Here is a 7,039-nt window from a genome sequence, read left to right on the forward strand (position 1 = left end):
AATAAAGTGCATTACTGTAATCGAGCTGGGAACTGATAAAACATGTGAAAAATGTGAATGGCTTTCTCAAGGTCACTATGTCACAGGAAGGTGTTGACTTTAGCAAGGGGTGGAAGTTGAAAAAAGGCTTGCCCTGACAAATTTGAGGCTGCTGTCTAGGGTCATACACCGATTTTTAACCACATACTGAAGGTGGGGGGACAGAGCATCAAGACACGGAGCTGCTGTGGATACAGAATAATTGAACTACTGAGCCATTTACTTCATAGGGAAATTTATTTTCCTGACAATAAATCATGCACAATTACTGTCATCTACAGAAGAAAATTGCAGGTGATCAAGAAAGTGAAATCACTAAGAAAAACAGTTGTGACATGATTGATCATTATTAAGAGTTTCATGGGACAAAAGCTATTGAGAAGTTGAGAAGAAAGTGGAGAAATCTGCAAAGCAGAAAGAACGGAGGCAGAGAGCTTCCACTCTCCAGGTAGATTTACGGATCCGTCACAACTTTATGTGGCTGAAATGGAAAAAAGAATTGGGCTATGTTTACAGCACCATAAAACTTTCTTTTAAACCCAAGGACTCGGCCACCCTGAAACTGTAGCGCAGCGCCCATAAAACTGAGGCTAATGCTGTCCTTTAAATCTGACCAAACATTTATTGATTCTTCTTAGATTTTGTTTTATTTGCTCTTTTTCTCCTACCTCTGGGTTAATAGAGGCGAACTAGAGGGCGACAGTGATAGGCTACTGAGGTGTGTGGAGGTTTGGATGGGAACAGAGAGGAAGTGCAGGGGCCACAAAAGGTTACAAGAAGAAATTGGTGTCAGGAAAATAAATTTCACTGTGATGTAATATGGCTAAGCAATTCAAAATTCATTGCTGTATGAACTGTTTTATATAAGTTTTTTTTAGGTATTTTCTTTCATAAAAATATATTTCTTAGCTGAAATGTTATTTGCATTAAGTGCATTTACTAAACACTCAGCTTTAATTTGAGGATATTTAAATGCAGGTTTCAGGATGGTTTTAAAAACTGCAGCTCTTTATTTGTGTAAACTGATTGTACCCCAACTTTAAATCCTGTTTTTATTTGTGTGTGTAGAAACGTACTAAAATTATCAGCAGGATTCATTACTTTGGTTGTCACATTTAACCCCAGCAGCTGTCTCCTCCAGATGTTCTCTGATGACTCAGCCATTGTTGCCTGTTGTTTGTGAGGTAATCTCCTCTGGAAGTCAGAGGAGAGTCTTAAACACCGGGTGCTCACCTCATCAGCAGACTGGACTGGTCCCACAACAGTGATGTGCTGTACAAGCAGGCCCGGTTCTATGAGGGTGCATAAGCATGCATTGCACTCTCAGTGTATGTGTTTGCATGCTCAGTTGAAAAGACCAGAAGAAAACTGACAAATGCACGCGCGTTAAGCCTGATTTATGGTTCTGCGTTAAATCGACAGCGTAGCCTACGGCGTAGGTTACGCGGCGACGCGCACCATACGTTCGCGTCCCCGCATATCCTACGCCGTAAGCTCTGCGTTGGTGCAACGCGGTTTATGGTTTATAGTTATAAATCAGCCAGTGTCCGTCACTGATCTGCGTCCAGCAGTTTCCTGCACCAGCAAGACGCTGCTCTCTGCTGCTCGGTTAACACAAAGTAACGATGGATATTCAGAAGTGGTTCAACCACAACGACGCAAGCAAGTTTACAGGACTGTCTCAGAAAATTAGAATATTGTGATAAAGTCCTTTATTTTCTGTAATGCAATTAAAAAAACAAAAATGACATACATTCTGGATTCATTACAAATCAACTGAAATATTTCAAGCCTTTTGTTATTTTATTTTGATTATGGTTTACAGTTTAAGATTAAGATTCTTAGAATATTCTAAGTTTTTGAGATAGGATATTTGAGTTTTCTTAAACTTTAAGCCATGATCAGCAATATTAAAATAATAAAAGGCTTATAATATTTCAGTTGATTTGTAATGAATCCAGAATGTATGACATTTTTGCATTACAGAAAATAAAGGACTTTAAAACAATATTCTAATTTTCTGAGACAGTCCTGTATATTTATGGTTATATTTATTTTTGTTATTTATTTTTCTATGTTTTATTTTCTGTTGCTAGATTGTCTGATGGGTGAGGTAGCCCAGACTAAATGTAGCATTTTCTTTGTTCTGCAGCGATATTGCTGCAAAAATGCACTTGAAACACACTTTAAATATTATTGTTTGACTGGTATCATTCCACTTGAAATGACTGTCATGTTTAGTGATGGTTTTGAGCTGTGTAGATAAAATTAGTTTGAATGTCTATGTTTTATTTTCAGGGTAAGACACATCTGTGCTAGATTGTCTGATGGGTGAGGTAGCCCAGACTAAATGTAGCATTTCTTTTGCGTTTTTTTTTTTGTGGTCTCAACTGTCCACTATGCAGTCGTCTGGAATAGGAAGAATCTGGACAGGCTAGTTAGGAGAACCAGCTCTGTCCTGGACTTCTGGACTCTGTGGAGGTGTGTGAGAGGGGGATGTTATCCAAACTGGCATTCATGATGAACACTCCCTCCGAGCCGCTGCATCAGACAGTGGAGGCCCTCAGTGTAGGAAGGAGACAGATCTTTAATCCAACTGCTGTTGGACTGTACAACCCTGTAGTTGTATTCTGGTCTTTTTTCTTTCTCTCTTTTCACTCCACTGTATTTAGCCTGGAGAGAGGAAGAATATTGTATATACATTGTGTATTGTATTTTATGTTTCACTATGTTTAATGCTAAATTATCTATTTGTTTGCTACTTTATTTTGTTTCTAAATTTGAGACACTGTTTGCCTCAATATTTGGGCTGCAACCCCTAATTTCCCAGTTTTGGGATCGTCATGTATTAATATCTATAATCCAGCCATCTACTTAGAATTATTCTGTTGTGCCGCAGGGGGTGTGCTGGTAAGTTATCGAGGAGTTATTAATGATTGTCAAGGACAATCCTTAATAATTAATGAAATAGATTATTTATCAAATTGAATTATCAAAATGACTTAATCGAAACGGGGCACCACCTGATGTAATCAGGGAAATTGATAACTAAACAGCAAAAATCAGTCTCAAGGTAAATTATTCTACGGAATAACAGTGAAGGAAGAAGATCGAACACAACCAGAAACTGTGATAAATATGTGTAAAATAAGCACAAACAATTTCTCTCATTCAAATGAATCAGAGTTTATTTACACAAGTGTCAAGAAGATGGTAAAAACACTTCGGATAAATTCTGATGGCTAAACTACACTAAACACACTAACTAAACATGACACAAAACTTCAGATTACGTGTGTGTGTGTGTGTGTGTGTGTGTGTGCGTGCGTGCGTGCGTGCGTGCGTGCGTGCGTGCGTGCGTGCGTGCGTGTGTGTGTCTCACGTGACTCAAAATGGCTCGGGGGTTCTCTTTATGACTGAGAGAAGAGTGTGTGTGTGTGTGTGTGTGGGGGGGGTTAGTTCAATTCAATTCAATTTTTATTTATATAGCGTCTAATACAACAGAGTTGTCTCTAGACGCTTTACAGAGACCCATACCCAGAACATGACCCCCGAGCAGTTATTACATAAACAATGGCAGGTAAAAACTCCCCTAGTGGGAGAAAAACCTTAAGCCAAACAGTGGCAAGGAAAAACTCCCCTTTAGGAGGGAAGAAACCTTGAGCAGGACCAGGCTCATCAGGGGGGACCCTCCTGCCGAGGGCCAGACTGGTGGGTCAGGGACGGCAACAGCACAGCAGGCAGGTGGAAGCAGCAACGGGATGACCGGGGGTGGGGACCGCAGGCCAGCACACAGCTCCCGAAGCTCCGGCCCAATCAGCAAGTCCCAGGTTGGGGTGCAGGGTCAGGAAAAGACTTGTGCTCCGTAATGCAAGCTACAAGCCACCCACGGCCACCTGCAGGACAAAAGAGAGAAAAGGGAGGAGAAGGGGGGGCCAGCAACGGGATGACCAGGGGTGGGGACCGCAGGCCAGCACGCAGCTCCCGAAGCTCCGGCCCAATCATCAAGTCCCAGGTTGGGGTGCAGGGTCGGGGAAAGGTTGAGAAGGGGCAGGGCCAGGGAGAGGAGTCTTGAGGGACGAACATTCTCCCCCGCCCAAAAGGGGCCGTTACCCTGCCCCCCTCACTCCCACACTGCAGGTTCCGGTGTCCGGCAAAGGATGCTGCAACATGGACAAAAGAGAGAAAAGGGAGGAGAAGGGGGGGCCAGCACAAGAAACCACAGGAGCGACTCTGACACACTAAAGTTTACACTACCTAGAGATTTACCAACACCAGCTAGAGGTTTACTAAACACTAACTATAGGCTTTACTAAACAGAAATGTTTTAAGTTTAGTTTTAAAGGTGGAGGTGGTGTCAGCCCCCTTAACCCAGATTGGAAGTTGGTTCCATAGTAGTGGCGCCTGATAGCAGAACGCCCGCCCTCCAAATCTACATTTAGATACTCTAGGAACTACGAGTAAACCTGCACTCTGAGAACGGAGAGCTCTGACAGGAACATAAGGCACTATCAGGTCTTGCAAATAATGCGGAGCTAAGCCGTTTTGGGCTTTATACGCAAGTAATAAAATTTTAAATTGGATTCTGAATTTTACGGGTAACCAATGGAGCGACGCTAACACTGGAGAGACGTGGTCTCTCCTGCTAATTCCTGTCAGTACTCGTGCTGCTGCATTTTGGATCAGCTGGAGCCTATTCAGCAAATTACTTGGACATCCTGCTAACAACACATTACAGTAATCTAGTCTAGAAGATACAAACGCATGAACTAGTTTTTCTGCATCACTCTGTGAGAGGATTTTCCTAATCTTTGCAATATTACGGAGATGGAAAAAGGCTATTTTACAAACCTGATTGACATATGGTTTAAACGACAAATCCTGATCGAAAATAACACCAAGATTTCTCACAGTTGCACTGGAAGCCATCGCAACACCATCTAATCCCTTCCTAAGATGCTCTGGACCAAGAATGATAACCTCTGTTTTATCTGAATTTAGAAGCAGGAAATTTCTGGACATCAGTTAGTAGAAGAGAGATGAGCGGAGAAAAGAATGAGATAAACAAACAGGCTTAAACTAATGAACACAGTTATGACGGGATCAGCGGTCCGCCTCACAACGTAGAACTACCTTTTAAAATGTGTTACTAAGTTTCTCTGTCCAAACACAAAACAGCCTCTTACGTGAATCTTTGTAGATGAAGAAAAAAGAGTAGTTTGGTCTGGCTGGTCAGCGTTCCTTGGTGAACAAAGGGTGTTACGCTCAGCAGGGGATCCTGATAAGGAGTGTCTCTCTCTCTCTCTCACTCCTGTTCCTTGTGGATGAGGAGATGCATCATGGGTACAGCAGCTTGGCCTCCTTCAGCTCCAAGTCGGTCCAAAGGCGTTCACGTTGAGGCATGCAGGGTCCCTGGTTCGGCTTTGTTGGGCTTGGAACCTGGATTATTGCGAGAGCGACTCGCGGCTCGAGGCGATTTTATTATAAAGCGCAAAACGTCTGTTTGGTGATCCAACTCTGAGGTGCAGATGTTCATAAACCTGGTGGCTGACGAGAGAATTAAAAAAGGGATGTAGACGGGCTGTTTTACTCTCAGCCGCTCGTGGCTCCAGCTGATTTCTCATCAGCGCCGACATGAACAAAGTGGTTGCGCAATCGAGTACGTCACAGCAGCTTCACCCCAACCCCCCACTTCTCACCTGGCTGTGGAAAAACAAACGGGGACAAAACGGGTGGAGCTGGGACAAGCCGCGCCGAGCCGAGCCGATGAGGTACTAGTGCAAAAGCGCCATAAAGGGCCTTAGATGCAAATTCTGCTTGGAGACTCCATGGGGGGTTTTCCTTTGTTCCAGACCATGCGGTCAGGTATCATAAACTCGAGGCTGGTCTCAGCCTGAGGCCCCAGGACTGGGCCTCAAAGCTGACCCAAGGCCTCAACTGTTCATATCTGACTGTTGCCCAAAACTTTGCACTTTAAAATGTCTTGTGAGTTGCTTAAACAACTGTGGGATCAATAACGTTTGATCCACTCTGATATTGTCCCAATTTCCCAAAACTCATCAGGTACAGTATAAGGTCAAAAGTGGATTTATTGTGCAGCATTGCATTTTCACGTCCATCCGTCCCATTGCTATCTGCTCATCACTCAAATATCACGTAGTAATCTCTAAGCCCCTTCACTGTATAGATTCTGGTCATATACTGCCCTCCAGGAGGCAACATAGGTGAGTTCATCTCTGAAATGGAAATGACTCTCTCTGACATTGCTGACGATGGCTCCCCACTAATTGTACTGGGAGACATGAACATTCACATTGGCAAAACACAGGCAAATGAGTTTCTGGCTTTCATCCACTCATTCAATCTTACACTGGTCCAGACTCCTCCAACAAACAAAGCTGGTAATAAACTTCAACTGGTGCTGACCAGAAACTGCACTACAGCTGACTTGTGTGTCACACCACTGCACCTCTCAGACCACTTCCTAGTTACATTTTCCATCTCCCTTCCTAATGTTCCTCTCCATTTGCCTCATGCCTTTGATATGGTCAACCACAACATCCTCCTCTCCACACTCTCCAAGCTTTTGCATTTCAGGATATGTCCTCTTGTGGTTCATGTCTTACCCCACAGGAAGATCCTTCAGAGTATCATGGCAAGGACGAGTGTCCAGATCACATGAGCTGGCAACTGGGGTGCCACAGGGATCGGTGCTTGGTCCTCTTCTTTTTTCACTATACACCTCTTCAATAGGTGAAATCATCAGCTGTCATGGCTTCTCCTACCACTGCTATGCTGATGACACCCAGCTCTTCCTTTCCTTCCCACCTGGTGACACAGCCGTCTCAATGCGAATATCAGCCTGTCTTTCTGATATCTCTGCATGGATGAAGGACCGTCACCTTCAGCTAAATCTGTCCAAGACTGCGCTCATTGTCTGTCCAGCCATTCATTCCTTACCTCCTAAAATTTAAAAAGCGTGCAGCTGGATTTCACCACA

Source organism: Cololabis saira, chromosome 3 (assembly GCF_033807715.1).
Source record: "Cololabis saira isolate AMF1-May2022 chromosome 3, fColSai1.1, whole genome shotgun sequence".
Lineage (NCBI taxonomy): Eukaryota > Metazoa > Chordata > Actinopteri > Beloniformes > Belonidae > Cololabis > Cololabis saira.